This window comes from Bradysia coprophila, unplaced genomic scaffold (genome assembly GCF_014529535.1).
Source record: "Bradysia coprophila strain Holo2 unplaced genomic scaffold, BU_Bcop_v1 contig_138, whole genome shotgun sequence".
Taxonomy (NCBI): domain Eukaryota; kingdom Metazoa; phylum Arthropoda; class Insecta; order Diptera; family Sciaridae; genus Bradysia; species Bradysia coprophila.
In genome coordinates this window covers 2,580,565-2,600,546 of record NW_023503409.1, presented here as the reverse complement: position 1 = coordinate 2,600,546, position 19,982 = coordinate 2,580,565, and the positions used below count along the sequence as shown (strand labels likewise).

The 19,982-nt window shown below is 33.5% G+C and overlaps 1 long non-coding RNA gene across 1 annotated transcript in view; it reads right to left on the bottom strand.

The window, feature by feature from the left end:
• Positions 1-951: 951 nt before the first annotated feature.
• Positions 952-19,982, bottom strand: part of LOC119073680 — a 32,658-nt gene continuing 13,627 nt past the window's right edge. The window contains exons 3-4 of the long non-coding RNA XR_005087061.1: positions 13,158-13,304; positions 952-962 (exon numbers count right to left, since the gene is read on the bottom strand). This is a non-coding gene — a long non-coding RNA (uncharacterized LOC119073680). The remainder of the gene's footprint in view (positions 963-13,157; positions 13,305-19,982) is intronic.

Here is a 19,982-nt window from a genome sequence, read left to right as displayed (position 1 = left end):
GATCAATTTTTTAATAGATTGATCCAAAATCTGTTACTTTATTAGTTTCAACAAGTACGTTGTTACATACAGCGATAAACTCTCTAAATAACCGTCTTTTTCTAAATCTCCTATTTCTCCAACGAATTTATAGAGAAATGAGAGAAGTAAGAGAAATAAGAAATTTAGACAAAGACGGCCATTTATAGAGTTTATCGCTGTAATATCCCACTAGCTTTAACATTTTCAACAATGTCAAATTTAGTTTGTTGCTAGAGGTGCGTTGCTCCAAACCTTTTTTTAATTTTTAATTTTAGAGTATTTGCATGACCGAAATTCCTGCAGAATAAAGTTTAATAAAAAATATCTCACAGATCCTCATTCAATTAAAAACTCACATCAAAAGTCATGTCAAGATTTTCTTTTTCAACAACAACGATAGCTTACGGTTCAAATGTCTAAAACAATGTAAATGTATCCTAGGCTTCGGCTCCCAAACCAAGCAACTATATAATGTCTCATATTTACTATCGCTTGTTTGATTACGAAAATACCCTCAGACAGGTTGTGTTTCTATAAATAACAATGTGAAACGAATACTAGTCCTTCGCTAAATTTATGTTTATGTGAAATTTTTCAGGCCAACAATAATATAGTGTTTAATAGTAAGTTGAAGAGAACACAACAGTCTTCGGGGTGCCGTTATGTGATACCATTGGACAAGGGTTAAATTTATTGGTCGGAATGAAATATGTAATTTCACATGTACATCGTAAATATTTCCATTACTTCGTACACTATAGTTGTTTCAGAGTGAAATGTAATTCGATTTTCCAAAAAATGTCGTTTATAACACAACTCTCACATTTTAGATTAATGTATGAGATAAGGTTAGAATTGCATTACGATCCTTTTTGGAGCAGATACGACCACTGTCCAATTATTTCGCATTTGGGATATCACCGGTTTTATCATTGTCAACACTCAACCAACATGCATAAAAATGCGAACCAGACATATGACAGTTTAATGTAATGTAATGTTTAGGGTAAATCATCTAGATACGCGCAGTCAGTGCTTAGTCTTTACGAGCCCTCAAATTCTTTTACGTGTTACGCCATGCTTCATTTTCATTTACATTGCCTAATCACGTAAAGCATTGAACTTACGAGGTTCCAAGTTGTGTATTTGACAAGTGGGGAATACAGCCCTCCCCTTCGGGTCGGGCTGTAACACCTGCCTATTATTCAGAAGGCTTGTAATTGAAACATTATTTCGTATGGTAATGATGATGTCATCTTTTGTGACTAGTCGCGTAGCTTGGGGAGAAGCTCGTATTTAGATGTTTTACCCTATATACTTTTCTGCACTGCCTACGTTCAAAATTAACAACACGAAATTAATTTACAGCGTTTCTACTGAGTAGAATAGTCACGTAAATTCGAAAATCGTTTATTTCTACGTCTACGTACTAAAGCAACCCAATCTATTTTACCGAACATTTTGCATAAGAAAATCCAAGGGTCTGCCATTGCCGAAACGTGATGTCAAATCTGGTAATTTTGTATTGGACTTGGACATCTCTAACTGTAACCCATATGGCTTAATAGTTTTAAAGTTAGGAACAGTTTTCGTCTAAATTGTTTTGTGAAATTAGCAAACTTTGTCCATTTATAGCTTAGTCGAAATGAATTTATTCTGGTGTAGATATTTTTCAGGTCGAATGTGACAAACTTTTGAACGTACGTTTTGTTACAACCCATACTCCTTGTAATAACAATGACTTCATAGCTCGTCTTCGTAATTGATACATTGATAGTGAAGCAAAATTTCTTTCTAACGAAGGTAATAAGCATCGTTCCAGATAAATTTCCGCTCGTTCAAGATGCATTTCCGGTCAAACTGTTTCGAGAATGATACAGACAATTGTACCTCATTATTTGAAAGTATTTTTTAATATCATCAGAGCTTTGCATTTCTTTACTGTAGAACCAAGAGAGTGCGGGAGTAAATACAATATTAATTTTTGTCAATGCCGTAAAAATAGGCTCTGTGACTAGCGTGTTTGATTCCCGGCTCAGTAACACTACTTAATGCAACTTTTTTTATGTTCTCCATATTTATGCATGTTAAAATGTGTGTAACATAATAATTAAAAAAATAATTGTAAATTAAATTTGACTTAGTAGAAATTACGATTCTTCAATGTAATAAGTACGTTTCTGATGTACATCATCGTACGAACTGCTCGTACAACCCTGTACAGCTGAAACGTACATAGCGAGGACAGAACCAATGGTTCACACAGACGTATATTCAACGTCTAAAATGTAGATTAGACATCAATGACTGATGAATCGTAGAATTTACGTTTCAGCTGTAAAACACTAAACGTCTGCAACGTACATCAGAAATTTCGTTTTTTCCGTGTTGTGCTTGAAACATGAAAAGTACGGTTTTCGACGCATGTAGCATGTAAAAATAATTAAATTTGTGTCATAAAGCCTCATGCACTATGAATAAAGTACAGTATTTCTCAGTCAAATAAAACGATAAAACGAAGTGGTACTCCAGCTTCCCAGCTGTCAGTGAGTTTCAAATTAATTTGCAGTGTGTATGATTTAGCACATAATTATTATATAAAAATTAAAAATTAAAGTTGAAAATAAATGTATTTTGTGGAAATTGCGAAGGTTACTATTACGGCCCAGTCCTTCTACGCACTATTTTGGTATAGGGGAATCTGGCACACGGTGTCAAAAGAACGCACTTTGAAACTACGTAAAAGGTTAACTCGCACACGCAAGTTTATTGCTGAAAATGCTTTTTAGCCATTCCATCGACTTAACGTAGTTGAGAAATGCGTTGTTTTAGCACAGTGTGGTAAATTACCCTACGCCACTCTTTTTGCTAACGGGCATTTTGCATCAATCTGCAACAAATGTTCAAGGTCAATCCGCAAAATTAATTTGCAATTTTGATATTTAGGTGACATACAAATGACTTTGCATATCCTAATTAATTGTCTCAGCAGAAATTAATATCGTCCATTAATAAGGCATGGCATCATAGCGATAAGAAGCATATACCCCATATAAATCATCTTTTCACAGTTGTTACTTTAGTGATATATTACGATTGCCGTTAAATATCGAAACTGTCACCTGGGGACATATTTCCAGTTATGTAACATTATAACTATATGTGGCAAATGACATCAATTTCATCAAAGATATTTAGGCTTTTATTATGTTTCATTAATTTGATTGATTTTTTTTTCGTTTGTTTGCCGAGGAATACAAATGAAATCTATGTCGTTAATGTGATGACTATAAACACTTAAATGAATTATTATAGACAACAGCAGTTTTGGTACAATTTCTCTTATACAAAAATAAAATTCTAGTCGACGATTCAAATGTCTCCATCATCAGATCATTTTTTTAAATATCCAATCGTGTGAGCGTATAGCCAGCAGAACTTAATTCATTACACGTGCGGTTCACTTTTAGAATTATGCAAACAATCAACCCGAAATCCTTCACAGCCATCTAATTAACAATTCATAGGCTAAATTTGATCTCATAAGAACACTAGCACAACATACCCTTTTCTGCAATAAAACCAGTACATCAGCAACCAACATACTTATTCTGATTTGCCCACTTTAAAAATGAAGAAAGAAAAGAGAAAGCTCAAAGGAGTGCTCTACTAAAAATTCAGTTGCAGACTCACAAAATTTAAAGTGCAAAACTAACGAATGAAAATTCTTCGGGTTGGTTTTTCTAACGTCTTTTCATAGTCTGCGGCAAACATCTTGAAGAATCTCAGTATTATATTCATGAACATAATGCATTATTCAATAAAAAAATTTATTTGCAACCAAACATCCTCGTGTGTGCTTTAGTAAGCATTTCGTTGCAGCAGCAGAGTAGCCTCTTTAGGTGAGTGCCATATATAATGCATGCTGCCATTTTAATTTTCAGAGATAAAGTTTTAAATAAACAAGAATTGAAGGCAAACAAAGTCTTGATAGGTCCTGGCATGCATGCGTAATTGTGTAAAAGTTATGTCTTGTCATTTTTTTTAAATTTAATTTTACGTACAAGTTTTACGTCGCAGTGCTAGAAAACGAGTTATTATGCGATAATGGTTATTTATCTATCTACGTAGGTTGAAGGTATTTTATCGCACTCGATGTCGATTGTCAACTCAAGGCGAAGCGGAGTTTGCCAAGCATTGTGTACGAGAAAATATCAGCACTGATTCTGGTCTGCAAGTTTTTTTATTTATAAAAAAAACTGACCCTTTATTCGAATGACAGCGGAAAATGGTTCGATAGCGTGAACGTATCACAGTGGGGCTGAACAACTTTTTTTCGACAAGTCAATGTACATGAAATTTTATTCATGATTATGAAAGGACGTCACCTCACGATTACTTTAAGCCCAAATTTAAAATATTTTAACGGGAGAGTTTCCAGAAAAATTTGTTTTCTTCCATAGCTGTATCTGTATCTGTACTTCGATGAGCTCTGGTGGGCGTCTATCTTCTCGTTCCAGCCTACGTTCATTATTTCGTCATAGGCTGATCTGTAACCATTCAAAATATACCAAATTTGTCATAGGTTCCTAAAAAAAATACAACTGTGGTGATACCCAGCACTGATTCTGGTCTGCAAGTTTTTTTATTTATAAAAAAAACTGACCCTTTATTCGAATGACAGCGGAAAATGGTTCGATAGCGTGAACGTATCACAGTGGGGCTGAACAACTTTTTTTCGACAAGTCAATGTACATGAAATTTTATTCATGATTATGAAAGGACGTCACCTCACGATTACTTTAAGCCCAAATTTAAAATATTTTAACGGGAGAGTTTCCAGAAAAATTTGTTTTCTTCCATAGCTGTATCTGTATCTGTACTTCGATGAGCTCTGGTGGGCGTCTATCTTCTCGTTCCAGCCTACGTTCATTATTTCGTCATAGGCTGATCTGTAACCATTCAAAATATACCAAATTTGTCATAGGTTCCTAAAAAAAATACAACTGTGGTGATACCCAGCACTGATTCTGGTCTGCAAGTTTTTTTATTTATAAAAAAAACTGACCCTTTATTCGAATGACAGCGGAAAATGGTTCGATAGCGTGAACGTATCACAGTGGGGCTGAACAACTTTTTTTCGACAAGTCAATGTACATGAAATTTTATTCATGATTATGAAAGGACGTCACCTCACGATTACTTTAAGCCCAAATTTAAAATATTTTAACGGGAGAGTTTCCAGAAAAATTTGTTTTCTTCCATAGCTGTATCTGTATCTGTACTTCGATGAGCTCTGGTGGGCGTCTATCTTCTCGTTCCAGCCTACGTTCATTATTTCGTCATAGGCTGATCTGTAACCATTCAAAATATACCAAATTTGTCATAGGTTCCTAAAAAAAATACAACTGTGGTGATACCCAATATGGAAAAATTAAAAATGTCTATTTCTATGATTTTCGTGGTATTTTCTGAACGAAATGCATATTTAATTAATAGAATTTGAAAATTACTCAAAATTACTCCGAATTTCAGCTTTTGCAATTTTTTATATAAATATTTCGAGAAAAGCGACATTGGCACATATTGGGTATCACCACAGTTGTATTTTTTTAGGAACCTATGACAAATTTGGTATATTTTGAATGGTTACAGATCAGCCTATGACGAAATAATGAACGTAGGCTGGAACGAGAAGATAGACGCCCACCAGAGCTCATCGAAGTACAGATACAGATACAGCTATGGAAGAAAACAAATTTTTCTGGAAACTCTCCCGATAAAATATTTTAAATTTGGGCTTAAAGTAATCGTGAGGTGACGTCCTTTCATAATCATGAATAAAATTTCATGTACATTGACTTGTCGAAAAAAAGTTGTTCAGCCCCACTGTGGTATGACAGTAAAAAAATCTTCATTCATTCGACATCAAACTCATGCATAAAAATTTAAGGACTGAATATTCTGGGATTCTGGGATGGCAAAATTTAGTTTTCCATTATTGTATGCTGGTCAACTCACAGAGTCCTAACAGTTCTAAAAAAATTACACCAAAAACAAGACTTATGTCGAGTTTTTACTATTGTCGCCTCTGCCGCAACTTTAATATCCGATGTTGTACACAATCAACACAACTCTATTTCAATGCCTAATACAGCTCTTTTGCCTGTGTAAGCGCTCATCAAATATGAACGCCTACAATACTTTATAGTTACATAGCAATGACGAATGATGTCCCCGCTTGTGAAAATCCGAGCAGGTGATGTTGATGTAGACGGAAAAATGTTCGCAGACAGAGATACCATACTGAATCTTCCACATATCTCACGTTGATTCAATTTTGTTGATACAATTCCAAGGTCACTTGAAACCCATAAACAGAAACATTTGTCATTCGCATTGCTCGTCACATGCATTAACGTACACTGTATATTTCACATAAAGAAACAATCCAAAACACTTTACCATTCTCCATGTGTGGTCATAAATTTACAAATAAAACTGACAAAAAATACAAGTGAAATAAATCCTCTTAGCCAGAATTTGCTTTTCACAGACGACATGAAGCTTCGAATTTATTCGTTGCCATCCATCAAAATGTAGAAAAGTGACATACTACTTTATGCATTTGATGCATATTTTTTTGGCCGTAATATTGCAGCTCAGCATTTCGACTGTATGGTGGTGTTATTTGTTGCGTTAACGTCGATTTTCGATCATGTAATGTAGTTTCGATGCCGTTCAGTTGACGTGGTGTTTCGATATGGAAATTTTCTTCATGAACGCACTTTCATCAAGTGGATTACACAATTATTGTGCTACCGCTCGTAAATTGAGCGAAGTTTTAGTGCGTTCAAGCTAGAAACTATATTATCAAATACATTTCTGAATTAAGCTAATTGAATTTAATGTTGAGTTGAAACGGTTTTGCGCTGCGTGTACTGTATATATACCGAATATTATAATGCGAATATGCCCTTTGCCATTATTTAAAGTTGAAAACCTCTTTCATATTTTGCAGATAATATAATGCAAACAATGTGATACATAGAGAAGTTGAGGGGTTTATCCAACCAACCCCAAGGATATGTTTTTATTTTGAGATTTTCCAAATATATTATCATTTTTACGTTTATTTTCCCTTTTTTCTCGTCTCTGTTTAGGATGAAATATGTGGGTTGAAATGTATATTTTTTTTTAAATGTTTCAAATAAAAAGGAAGCTCAGGCTGACGAGAAAACCTATACGCTTTAACAGTGCGAGTTGATGTGTATTTTGTTTGTATAAATAATAAAGGATTTTGATGTGGTTTTGAATTTCTATGTAGATGCGAATCGTCTTTTGACAATACTCTCACTGTAGTGTGCTTCTATTCGGAATGGTAAGGATGATGTGGAAATAACTGAAAAGCAAGTCAGAAGATTATATATCGCTTAAATTTATTGAAGGTGAAATTTTTATACATTTTTTTCTGCCGTTTCGTAAATGCTCAGGTTTTTGTTTTCTTATCGATTAAAATTTATATGTGCAGATAAAATGGAACAACTTCCATTTCACTTATTTCACATAGTTTAACCCTTAAACGAATCGGGGATAAGAAAAAGATTTATTTTTAATTTATGAAAATTTTTATAATCTTAAAAATGAGCATATCCCTGTAAAAATTTTTATTGACTACCCTCATCGTGACCATTGGTAACTACAATTTTATTGTTCCTGAACCTAAAAGCTCTGAGTCGACTGAAAACTGTTTAAAAAACGATCCATACGCTGACCTGTTCCAATTTATTTATTCTGAATTCTGACGTTGGGCATTTTTTTCATTATTAAATATTCAATCGTTATAATCTCAAAATATTTCCTTTAAAAAAATCCATTCAACGGAGTTTCATTTAATGAGCATTTTTTTTGCATTCTGTTTTTGACGTGTTTTTCATTTACTTCTCATTCATTTCACTTCACTGTTCGTTCATGTATTATACCCATGGTTATTATATTCATTCGTTTAAAGGAGGAAAATTAAAAATGACTTTAAAGGGAAATGATTAGTTCTGTGCAAGAGTTTTGGCTCTTCTATGTTTAAAAGGGAAATATTTCTGTGGTTTTTTAATACTTTATGTTTAGACAATTTAAGAGTTTTTCTCAATTTAAACGATTTTTGAGGGTAATTCAACAGTTTGTATCAACTCGTCACTACGGGACTTGCGATTATGTAACGCGAAGCGAACCGTCTTTTGTACACTGGGAAGACAGATGAATTTTCATCCTATCAGCCTCACCATTATTGACTTTGAACTTTTACTTTAAATTCTCTGAAAAATGAAGTGGATTGTGATTGTAAACAATTCCTCGGAAATATTTTTAAACAAACACCCAATTCATAGTTTTTCTTATCGCTCTGTTATTTATTTTCGCAAATATTGTCTATACAGCAACAGTTCAATGATTCAGTTTCAATCTCAAGAATGACCTGCGGGTTATATTAGTACATAATCAATGTTTTCGATGAATTATTGCATTATATTTTTAGGGATTTTTGGTGAGTCTGCTTTTCAGTTCCATTGTAGCATTCTTTTAAGTGAAAAATCATTAATCAAATCCTAATGAAACTAGGTCCTTCGTTTCAGTTTATACTGAGCAGTATGGATTGCTTTTCTGAAAATGTTTCTGTACAAACACGTATCTTAGTGGCTTACTTAAAAAGTAAAGAGAAATCAAATGACCGCTATTTAAAAATAGTGTCAGCTTTATGTCGTTTAACTATCTTAACTATCTTCATCTCACTTGAAGTACTAGATTTACCGTTCATTTAAATCGACACATTATAAATTATTAAATTATTGCGTTATAAATACTGACAAGTGAGATTAAATAGCAGGATCACAGTTATCTGGGAGATCAAATACGCTATCAGAATGTGTCAACATTCATCTATCTGTTGTATAGGTGCTGGTGGCCGTCAAATCAATTTTCTAATGCAATGCTTAGCAAAGTAAAATTTCTTTATCGATGTTTTTGGAAATAGTTCTACAATCTATATTACATAGGTATATTATCCCCATTTCCTGGAAAATTACGTCACAACGTCTACTTAAAGGTTAAAGTAACAACATTGACCTAAAAGTTATCGGAAAATTTGCAAGGCCTTCACACTCTATATAAATTGACAATGAATCAATATTTTCCAGTCAGTTTAGTTCCCTCATCCCGAGAAGTGAAATCATAAAGACGATTTAAAATGAAGTCAAACTGTTCGCTTTTGTTTTGCATTGTGTTGATTTACGGTACAATTTGCTATGGTGAAGTTACTTCTGAAGACGACAAACGTATATCTGATGCTAATGCATGTATATTGCACCAATTAAAAAGTGAACGAACGTTGGCTGACGATTTTCCATTAAAGAAGCACCCAGAAACATGTGACGATTTGATAGTGGAACTTCCAAAGGTACGCGCTCGTATTCTAGAGGACTTGAAACATGTGATGGACAGGGAAATGCCCACCGAAGCTAACTGTGTTATGACTGAATTTGCAAGCAAGGACAAAACGCTAGACCGACTGCTTGCTATTCCTACGATTGTACTGGCTGATTCGTTAACTGTCACTGAAAAGCTTCCTCATATCACCAGCCTTCGAAATGCAATGACGCAAGACTTGAAAGATATCGCCGGTAGATGTGGAGCAGAAGAGCAGAGATTGATTTCATTTTTCGAACAAAAATTGAAGGGCTTATTTAGCCAAGAATAACGAAGTGCGATCGTTGAGTGGAAAATATATTACTATTTCATAGAAATCGTTACAATTTACCGAAATACAGTGTTTTTATATTGAACGTGCTTGTTTTAACGTATAAGATAGCATAGCATATTGGGAACAGACAACATTTCAATTGCCGTTCCTAAACAATATCAGAAGTATAATGGCACGGCAGAGTAAAATAAACCAGGCAGTAGCGGTTCATTTTCGAAACATCAAATAAGGGACCTAGTACACTGTATGAAAATGAACACAAATGAACACTGACATAAATTAAGTCAATTTTATTCGCAAATGCAAAGGCTTCTAGATAATTCAAGTCCCAGTCAAATCAAGCGCTCCTGGTACTGCCTGATTTACTTTACTTTGCCGTGCTATTAGAAAAATTAGGTCCCTAGTCAAATCAAGCGCTCCTGCCTGGTTTACTTTACTCTGCCGTGATGATGGCAAATAAGAGAAGAACATTTTCATAACTAAATGAAAAATGTTTTGCATCAGTTGCATCTTGCATCGGTATTCAAGGCTAACGAAGCCTGGGGGCAATGTTTGCACTACGAATTTTTTCTGAATTGAACGCATTCGTGAAGTAAATTAATTCAAAACCAAGAGTCCATCATTTTCGAGCACTTTAATTGACGCATATGATCATTGACGTTATTGGCAATAAGTTCATGGGTGTTTGCGCGATAAGAGAACTTACATTCATATGACTTAAACATCTAATGGAAAGCAATGCTGTTATTTTTCGGTACAGGTGAGACTGTTTGTTGGATATTCGGTAAATGTTGGATAAATGGAAGGATCGTTTTAACTGAAATTTACACTGTACACTTTTAATAATGTTGAACAAATATTCGTTGCCATTCGTTGGGTAACTTCGTTCGAACGAACCCCTGAAGCTGTAATAAATACAAAGTATTAACACAATTATACTATATTGAGCCGTCACTGCTCACATTTAGTCATATTTTCAACGATAGGAAAAACAATCAACATTTAATTAAAAACTAACAGCCATTCTAAAGCTCGGAAAATATGCATGAATTCATCCCCGAAAGGCAAACCATTATTCGAGGTTACACATGAATTTAGTTGTACCACACACAACGGATGCTGAACGAGAGAACATACAATTTAGAATTTAGTTTGGTTTATGGGTTGGAACTTCGCAGTTACTTCAAAAATAGAATCATTTAAACATTTACATATGAAAGTGGATATTATGTTCCTCTAGGGTTGGTGCGGTACATTCGTGGTGTGGCATATTCATGTTCATGAATCTGAATTCTGAATCGACGGTCTGATAGGATTAAGTTGTTATTAAAACTATTTTATGAGCTAGAGACACAAATCGATGGAACAATTTAATACGGTTGTGTACCTATGCTTGTTACGGTTATTCGAAATTCTGTACAGATGAATTTGAATTTCAAACCATTTGTTATCACGTCGATATCATACCATGCTTAACTCATTATAATTTTCACTCCAGCGTTATTCAACTTTGAAAGCTACTTAATTATGCGACCCAGACTAAAATCTTTGAAAGTAAACTATTTTCGATTCATCAATACAAATTATAAACAAATAACTGCTCATGATATTGGCCATGGCCTCCATCCGTCAAGTTTCATCTTTATTAGCTCATTAGTTGCAACAAGAAATATTTCTCACCGACAAAATCCCTACTCGGGCTTAAAAGCTTAAGACAAACAATTTAGCATATCCATTTCATTCCATGTACAAACACATAGACACATTTTGGCCGTGTTCCACAACGCACCAAACATACATGATATATAGCTTTCCTTTCGAAAATATTGTGATCTGTTTACATTGGGATTCAAGAGGGGTCAAGATATTTCATTAAATAATACACATGAGGCTGTTAAGGTTTCATTCTTGTGATACTGTATGTGCGGATTGTTTATACAAATAACGTATTATGTGAGAAGTATTTGCGTCGGTCTGGTAAACTATTTGCTCCGAATGTATGTTTGCGGTTGTAGAGTACGTATAAGTATACATTCGGAATGAAATACGTTTCTTTCCTAAGTAAACATAATCAGTTTTATGCTTCTATTCTGAAATGATTAGTTAGTAATCTTGTCTGTGAAAAAATCGAGCAAAGTGCTTTTTAGTTTTAGTATCTATTTTCGAATTGAATTTTTCATCCTTTGTGTTTTTGGCTGAGCATAGATAATAATCGATATAAATCTACCGACAAGTAAATGGCGACATTTTTAGATTGAATTTGTTCGTTTGAACTACCTAAAACAACAACCCCTCACTGTTCAAAACATAGTTGTGGTTTTTTTTAAACCAGTGACTGTTTTCTTTAAAAAAAAATATTCGTCATAGCACTGCTTCTGCCTCAATGGTTCGTTGATGATATGGTCACCTGCACCGTCATATCTTTAAGATGTTTTAATGTTGACCGAATGACGCCATCGGTAACTCGTAGGTGTGAACCAATGTTATAATCATCAGGTGGTCTAAAAAGCTCTTTCTTTGATTTTCTCCGGTTCAAATAGCCATTCTTGACGAGAAACGTAGATTAAATTTAAAAAAAAAAAAAAATTGTTATAATAAGACTACTAAAAGAAATTTGCGCTCTAAAAGGAGAATGGAAACCTATGTTTCACGTCGAGAGATTTAAGAATCCCAGAACCCAAAAAATTAAATTAATTCCCATTAAAATTTGGACCACCTTAATAGCCATCTGGTATCGACAAAAGAATGAGTAATCAGCTCTGGCTGATATTCACAAATATAGCGGAATTGTATGATACAAATATTGAAGCGAAAGATTTGGCATCGAACAATAGCAGGTACTTTTTTTTGGTTTAGGTTCTACTTGACACAAATGAAGTAACAGATTCAACGATTTTGTTTTGATACGCTTGAGGTTTCTAAAATGATAGATAAAGTAAGGTTGCCAAATGTGGAACGGGTATGACAATGTCGAACACCATCAATTTTTTATAATTTACTGATATGATGGAAATGTTAAGAATAATATTACGCAATCACTAATAGAGGACTGTGCTAACAATTGTGAATAATGTTATATTCTGTTCCGAAATAATGTCACCTATTTCTGTCTCTTTTATATCCAAACTAATACATACACAAGACCAGGATGAAACGATGGAATATTTCCGTGGAATTATTGAATCATTTTGTCTTCGTCGTATGTATGTAATGGATTGGATTTAAAAGACATAGAGAAATAGGTGACATTATTACGGAACAGTTCTACCAGGGAGTTACACGATCTCTGATCTACAACCCAGGTCTTCCATATTGTCATACATGTTCTACATTTGCCAACCACGTCTTAGAAGTGATGGATAGAAGTTACACTTTCACTAATTACTATACAATCCAATCGACGTTATTCATTCCACATGCGATTTACTACACGTTATAATACATACGTAAATGTCGTAACGTTCGTAAAGCATATGGAATGAATAGCGTCGATTGGATTGTAATTGTTACTTCTTATAATTCCGAGACTGTACTATCCAGCACTGTGATTAACAAAATTCACGAATTAATGAGATGCGTGATTGCCTCAAGGCCTTACGGTGAAATTATAAATCATTTTTTGTGAAAATTGTGTCAATTGGAATGATTTTCCCGAGAAATCTTGCAGGTACAACGTTTACCTAACAAATGCTGGTCTTCACATTTCAACTATAGACAGTAACAATGATACTTACTGTAAATTCCCTTTCTTTAACACAATGCATAATCAGAAATTATTAATTACTTGTCGTCCGACACAGATTAGTCCAATGAATAATTCTTTGTTCATTTTTGTTCTCATTGTTCCCACTGTCTAACGCAATCAAAAGTTTCCCAAACAAAATTTAAATTTCTATTTATAAATTTTATGTTTTTAATAAAAATTATGCTCAAAATCTCTTTGCCATGCACACGTATACATCATTTTCATTCCAGTAAATCCATATTGAGCGCAATATTGTATAGAGTTTATGCAAATGATGAATAAATAATTCTCAACCCTCACCTCCACCGAAAAAACGAGCCGAATAGAATACGAGGAAAATTTATGAATATCACATTATCATACAATATAGAAAATGAATGTCATAAAATAAAGAATAAAGTTTTGTTTTCATCTCATTTTTCGGGATATTTAGAAGACTGAGATGAAACTTAAGCTCTCAATGAACATTGTGGGTTATTTATGGAAATACACATATATGAGATCTGCCGAATCTACGAGCTCGCATATGAGTTTTTCGTTGTATATTATAGGATTTAAGGTACAATTTAAGTGGAGATGATGATTTTTGTGAAAGTTCCTACTCTCTGTGTTATTTCAGGGTAAAATGCTGACAAGCATTTTATTTATCAAATGTTACAGTTATTGCGTGTGGTGGAAAAAACCAGAAATTAATAGCTTTTGGTAGAAAGAAACTTTTTTTTCTGCATACTAAAAGTGTAGTTCTTGTAATCAGTTTATTTTATAGCTGCTTCCCTGTAAACTACTGTGTAATATAAATCATTTTGGAATTCAAAACTGTAAAGAAAAAAAAAAACTTTGAAACTTTTGCATTTTCTTTTAAAACTTTTTTTTAAGTTTGCCGTTAACTTTGTCATATTCCTTAATTTATAAAAGCGACATGCAAAATAGCAGACAATTATGCTGAAAAATTAGACAATTACTTCCTTTTAGACGAGTAATAGTCGTCGACGTCGATAAATAGAGTATATTGGCCTTTTTCTATGACTTTCGCAAACATGAAATCGATTTGACATTGTCTTTCCATCGAGCCAAATAATCTGTTTGGAAAAAATCTAGTGAATTCAAAGATGCCACTTTGACACATAGTTAGATTCCTCTTAGATTCCTCCGACTGGACTGTAACAAATCTTGTGATTTTTTGTTTCCATATTGTCCTAACGCAACAACGATCATCCATGCCGAATAAATTTTTGAACCTGTGATTGATGATGATGATGATTGGCTTGTTGAACGTTTCGTTAAATTACAACGTTCCAATTTTTGATCTCGTTACTAAAACGAATAATTTTATGACGAATTCTCCTACCAACATATTATAGCATAGATATGTACCCACTTGATATAACCATCGAATACCACCATTGCATTTCGATTAACTATTCCCTAAGTGCGTTAAATTTCAATTTCAAATGTAGCATGGAAATTGATAATTTATTCAACGTTTTTACATTTTAAATTCATTTTTTGTTCCACGATTTCAATTAATATTTTCACATTTATCATCAAAAATTCCTCAATCCCCGTTGGATAGGTATTGATTCCAACATTTTTTCTCTGCAATTATTATGTAAACTAGATCTATGAAAAATGGAATGCATCTATCAACAATTGTTATTGATTTTATAGGTAGGTGTAATTATAGTCACTCGTGAGTGAGCCGGTGCACATTTGCAATATTAAAAACGTGAATAAAAAAAAAATTAAAAGAAAAAATTTCGGAAAAAATTTTAGATGTGTCCACTTGCCGAATAGAAATGTTAAGTATCTTCTAGTGTTTGATATGCAAACTATAGCTTCAATATTTTTATCGTACATTTCGCTAAATAAAAGACCACTAGCTCAGAGCTTATGGTCTATTGTTGCCATCGCTGTCAATGATCAGCCAATGTTGTCGTTTCTATCCCGCTTCGCCTTCTCCGGTTTCGATCATTTTTTTACCTTTCCCCGAACTCCACTTGTTTGGTTATCAGTCATAGTAGCCCAGACCCGGAGTGGATATATATGGCGACTTGGAAAATCAAAAGGGCACTTTTCTGAATAAGGGAGGTACCGCATATACTTTTTAGTTGATTTTCTTGAAGAACTCGGAAAATAAAGAGACCCGTGTTTTTTCTTTTCTCGAAAAAATCAAAATTCGAAAAATTATCACTGGTTGAAGTTGAAAAAATTTTCACACCCGATCACACCCGCCATACAAATTGTTGTTGTAATCGTCATTTACATGGGAAGTATAAAGTGCCCTATAGAGGGTACTATTGCTCGAATCAAGAAAGACAAAAACACGGGTCCTTTTATTTTCCGAATTCTTCAAGAAAATGTAAAAAAAATGGAAAAAAAATCTTTTTGTACCTCCCTTATTCATTCAATTTGCTATATTGTCGCCTTCCAGATGTGCTTTTGGCGCCTTTTCTTCACATCATGCGCTTTTTGCTACATTTTTCCTGCATTTCACAAGTGCGCCTTTCAGAGCCCAGCGCGGCCCTGTATTAGCCATTTTCAAATATGTATTTTTATATCACAGTCGAGAAAATAGTCATTTTCTGACCTCAACTGAAACGTCGGGAGCCTTTGTTGTGAAAAACATTCCGTTGACCTAGGGAAAAAGTAACAAATTTAATTTTCACAAGGGGTAAAAAGTTGAAAGTATAGTTTTCGTGTGAATTTTAGTAATTCGACTCGAAGCCGAGGTCAATAAACACACGAAAACGAAACTTTTCATTTCTATAATAAATAGATTGTTACTAACTAGTTTTGAAATATCGCAACTTATTCGTGTATTTCTGACATCGTTTAGGAAAGTGTTGTTACTAACTTTTGTTAAAAGGTTTTTTTTAGCTAATGAGAGGTCCTTTAGCGTGCGTTAGAAAAATAACTATTACTATTTCCCTAAGGGTGTAATAAGCCACTTTCGACCCTTGCGACAGGAAAAGTATGTAAATATTAAGTATTGAAAAGTCTCGTTAGTGAATCTACGATTATCAGTTAAAATGGTCAGTTCTGCTTTGAATTATATTTATAATTTGCCTTCTCGTTATTCAGCTCATTTCAGTTTAAATGTTTTTTCAGTAAACTTTCAGACTTAGTGCCTAATTCCTATTTCCCATTAGCAAAAAAAAAAATAAAATAAAAAAAAACAGACAAAAATTAATTTGGCAAGTTACGTGCAGATCATGTGCGTATGTGCCCGAGACAATATGTTTGTCGTTTTAACGGAATACAGCTGAAACAAGTTCAAATGATAATTAAAAGTTTGCTATCACAATTTTCAGAAATAATGGAAGCCACAAGCACTGCATAAAAAATGCTGGACCAATTTAAAAATAATTGCTACAGAAAATACGTACTCCTAAGCTGGCGTACAATAAACGTTGTGGAGGAGATAAGTAGCAAAAATAAAACTTTTTTGATTGTGTTCGTGTACCAATTTATGGAGTGTGTACACATATAGTCTTATTGGATACAATTTCGTATACCTTTCCAGCATTTTTACATTTCATTTCTTACACAGAACAAAAATATGCTCTTAATAAGCCACACTTTTCTTTCATCTTTTTTTCATTCGCACAACCATTCATTTATTTCAAAAGAAAAACATACAAAATACAGATAGGCTCGTGTTTGTCAATATGCTGGTAAAGCGGGATCAGATTATTGGTTGTTATATTTAATTGAAATTGTATAAACTCGACACGGAATTGTAAAAAAGAATTATGTGACATTCTATTGAAAATGTCGAGAAACCGCAGACTACACAAAAGTGCAGGTACAAAGCCAAATGGGAAACTTTGTGGAAATGAATAAATAGATGAAATCTGACTCCCTTTGCTGGCATTGACGTTCACGTTCATTATGTTCAAGTGTTTTGTTGTGGTTTTTAGAGAGAATTAATTTTAGCTTATTTAATAGTGAAATCTCGTTCCTCTTTATACCTTTGAATAGAAACTAACAAGGAAACAAAACTATGTGGAAATTGCTTTGAAAAGAGGCTATCAAAGCATTAAGTCTGGGTGGACGTGGACACTGTCCAAACAGCAAAGCTGAGAGATATGGAAAATTTTACTTAATCTAATTTTTATTATACAAAAACCGAACAATTATTTGTTGTTTCTGATTCGCCTTTGATGGCTTTGATATTGGGTCATGTATCGACCATTCCATTTTGTACATTTTCTAACATCAGAACACATACATAACAAAATCGTTGCCGTCAAATGTTAAATTTATTTAGCTCGTTGATTCTCGACTGGTTGAAGCCTTCATTGCTACCGAATTCTATTTCCATTCAATTGATATTTAAATGTAACAATTTTCCCGTACACGAAAATAATCAAATTTAAATTGCATGAAATTGAAATCAATATGTACTGTAAATCCCTGTACCGATAAGATTTCCAAATCCTAATCCCCACATCACACACACACAATCATTTCGGTGTAATAAATTCGATCATATAGTAAATCCCAGAATCAAATCAAATTGAAATCTTTTAATTTACTGTTCGTTCAATACAAAATCGTCAAGCATCAATTTAATTTGTTTTCTGAAAAGAGAAATGATGAAGAAAATTTTGTTATTTCAACATCAACAATTTTCTTCGTCTCACAGGAAACGTGTATGTGTGTATGAAGTCCTGTCGCTGATCACATGGTTTTTCAAATATATCTTATTTACACAATGTTATGTATGAAGTTTGTGATATTATGGGAGTGTTGGAGAAAAATTTTCTGTTTTCCAGTCGAAGTCGAAAAGAAAATTCAATTTCAGACATCCAATTCACTTATTGAATTGAAATTATTACTGAAAATAACAAATAACATTCCACTGACGGGATGTATGCTGCTTTATTATGACGTTAGTGTCATGTTATTGTAGTCATGGCTATGTTTTATGTTGTTTTGCTGACTGCATGATTTCTTGTGTACTTATTGCCTTTCATAGGTAGCGAATATTACGTGTAACGTTCGTAGTGAAAATTTAGATGTACAGCATTGTTTCGAAGGTGTGCTAGTTGTTTGAATTTGCTTGCGATAACTTTCGAAAAGTGCAGAAATATTCACCGTCTTGATGAGAAAAGAAAGTTTTAGTTTAGAAATTGAGACCGAATTTAGACTGAAAAACGGTGATACTAGATTTCAGGAATTGTCGTCTTTTAATAAAAATCATGAGGCACGAAAATCAATACACCGACAAGAGTTCAACTTTGTTGCTAAATAAATGAATTTGAACTTTCGAAATTGCCAACTAAAATGTTGGAATAAGTTACTGCTCAACATATTCAAACATTAAAGCTATAGTTTCTATCTATATCCTGGCTCGAGTTTATGTTCACAAAAAGTGTAATTTGCAATATAAATGCAAAGTGAGCCAACTGAAATAAAATTTTAGAAATATCTCAATTTGCACACCACGTCTGCATTTTTTTTTCTGCTTCCTTTACATTATCCCTCTACTATTTTACCTCCATTCGTACAGTAATTATGTTAGGGTGCAGGTGAACATTTTAAAGTGACGATAAAAATTCTTATTTATTTTCCTACTACATTACGTGCTTTCTTTACTTAACGAACGAAACTGTTTAACATTTTAAAGGCTAATGTATTTTGTGCTATAAATCTGTGAGAGTTAATTTTAAACAGATTTCTAATTTCGCCATTCAATAGTAACTCTGAACTATTCGTGGAAACATTAAAAAACATTTGCTTTTTACGGGATCTTCTCGAGAGAAAAAGGAGAAAAAAGTTTGGCTGAATAAAATTTTCGAGTTTTCAGATTTTTTTTTTTTGCTTTCGTTTGAGAGTAGACGATCGAATGTACTATATGTGGTGTGCCAGCATATTGAATTTTTTAAATACTTTAGGTAATGGACTGGTGAAAAGCAATGCCAGTTCTTTTAAGTGGCATCAAACAAATATTAAAACTTATCAGAAACGAATTGGTTTCAGCATAAAAAATTAATGTTAAAAAAAGTTTTTTTTTTGGACTTTTCTCTTCCAGGGATGATTCTAAGTTTTAGCGTTGTCAATCAGGTGGAAACCGATAAAAATAATTTTTAACTTGATAAGGTCTTTTGATGATACAGTCGTAAAATAGAGTGTTTTGATGACACGCGCAACAAGCTCAATAAATTCTCAATGTAAACATAAGTTAAGGGACGGGACATTTCTACACGGTCAATATCTTCAGGAACGATATTATCGCCCCTGACGATATAGATCATCTTCAAGGCCGTTTGAAATGCCATACACGTCAAGAAATGACATCCACGTTAAGAAAATTCTCATACAAATGAATGAATGAACGAAACATTTAATGAAACCTATGAGAGGTTTCGTCTGAAAGTACCGTATCTTGAAGATGATCTATTGACCGTGTAGAAATGTCGTCTCTCACAAGTTAATATTTAGCCGGAGGTACTGTTATGA